This window comes from Globicephala melas, chromosome 20 (genome assembly GCF_963455315.2).
Source record: "Globicephala melas chromosome 20, mGloMel1.2, whole genome shotgun sequence".
Lineage (NCBI taxonomy): Eukaryota > Metazoa > Chordata > Mammalia > Artiodactyla > Delphinidae > Globicephala > Globicephala melas.
The window spans coordinates 38201609-38203787 of NC_083333.1; positions in this window are offsets into that span (position 1 = coordinate 38201609).

Below are 2179 nucleotides of genomic sequence, written 5' to 3' on the forward strand. Positions count from 1 at the left end.
AAAGCAGGTTCGAGTCCCGGTTGATGTCCGCCTTCGGACTGGTCTCGGGACCCTTGGCCGAAAGTGGCCGAGTCCCAGCCCCAGCGTAGTCCTTCTGGGCCACCGCCGCCCCAGGGGCCAGTGCAAAATGGTGGGCCGTGACCGAGGCTCTCGCCTGGGCCGGGAAGCACCGGGTGTGCGCCCTGGGCTCCCCCGAGACCCGGCCTGTAAGGCCTCGCCCCCTCCTCCCCCTCCCCGGGCCTCAGCTTCTATCGAAGAAAATGGTCTTCTGGGGCCGTCTTGGTCTCTTCAGTTGGGAACCGACCAGGACATTTTCCTGAGCCCGGACAGGAGAGTCCAGGGCTGCTGCTGAGCCTCTTTGTTGGGGGAGGGGTTCGAAGTTAATGCTGAGTTGAAATAATCGAGCCTGGCTAGTCGAGAGAGAAGGGGGAATCAGCCACAGAGGCTCTTCCTTGTCAGTGGGCGCTGGGCAATACCGGGAGGGAAGCAGAGCCAGAGGCTTCCGCAAGGAGGAAGCCTTGCCCAGAAATGGAGGCAGGGGGATTCTGGCCCAGAACTGTGGGACAGATTCATGGCGGAGTGGAGGGGGGCGGCGACATAGTCTCCTTGTGAAAATTCTCCAGATTCCAAGCTCCCGCCCAAAGGACAGGGGCCGGGAGTAGCCCAAACCCTCCGCCCAATTCACTTAGGCCTAAAATCACCCCGAAATCTCAGTTTCTCCCACTTGCCATACGCACAGTGACCCGTTCTATTCTTACTGTTCTTACTATTTCTTCCTCAGCTGCCGTGTATTACATTGCAACGGCTTTCCACCGCACAACGTTCTTTTACACACAGAACCATTTGCCCCACCACAACAGCCCAGTGAGTTAGGCAAGGTAGGGATTATTGTCTCCATTTTAGAGATAAGAAATCTTAGAAATTGACTTGTCCAAGGTCACATGACAATTGAGTGGCAATTTCAGCTAAAGCGAAGGTCTTTGTGTGTGACCCCGTGCCATTTTTCTTTCTGTCACAAACACAGAATTCCTTTTTTTTCGTAAGAACGCTAGATTTGGTTCCTTTTCATCTCCAACAACTTCAGCCTAATTCAGGTCCTTATTTCTTTTTTCTCTCTCTCCTTTTTTACCCTCTCCCCCAACCTTTTTTTTTTTTTTTTTTTTTTTCTGGCTGCACCACACAGCATAAGGGATCTCAGTTCCCCAACCAGGGAACGAACCTGGCCCCCTGCAGTGGAAGCGGGGAGTCTTAACCACTGGACCACCAGGGAAGTACCCCAGGCCCTTCTTCACTTAGCAAACATCGGATAGAAGGGCACAATGGTGAATAAAATGTCATCCTTGCTACTCAGGTACTGTGTAGCGAGGCCATCAAACCACAGTAAGCAAGTGAAGAAACTCCTGGTAGGAGCTTGTGAGCCAAGTTGCTTAGGAGTTGAGAATTGTGGACAGGTTTCATGCAGGAGGTGACTTCTTGGCTGTCTCTGAAAGACGAAGCATTTTCAGGCAGAGTAGCATGAAGTAGGGCATTCTATGAAGAGCAAGCATCTCATCCCAAGACAGGTCTTGTCTGGGGACTCGAGTGGTTCTGTGGGGAAGTGGTGATGGGTATGCCCAGAGGGAGAGGCAAGCAAGAGTGACCCTGAGGCACATCCAGGTGTTTTGAGGTTGAACATCCTAGCCTGTTTTCCCTGGGCTTCCAAGAACTCAGGTCTATCTGAAAAGCCTGCCCCTCCTCTGTGCTGCTTCATCAGTCACACAGGAGGCTTCCCGGGAGCAAGAGCTGCCCCTCACACTGGGAGCTCCCCGAGGAAAAGAGTCTTTGCAGAGAACTCGACCGAGAGTCAGAGACTTCCAAATTGTTCCATTTTCAGACGCCTGAGGACTCCTGGGTACCCTCAATCAGGGGATTTGGAAGGTAAACTGAGCCCAACCTCAGTCTACTGGACAGGGCTCAGCTATATGGACTCATTTGCCCTATTAGGGGAGGGGTGGCCAGACTGATAGTTCGTAACTCTAGAATTCTATGAAAGGAGGCCACGCACCTTGATATTAGCTGAGGTTTAACTCTTTGCTAGGCATTTACAGGTCCTGGTCATTTATTTTTAATTTTTTAAATTTTTTTATTTTTATTTTTGGCTGCGTTGGATCTTTGTTGGATGTGCGCGGGCTTTCTCTGG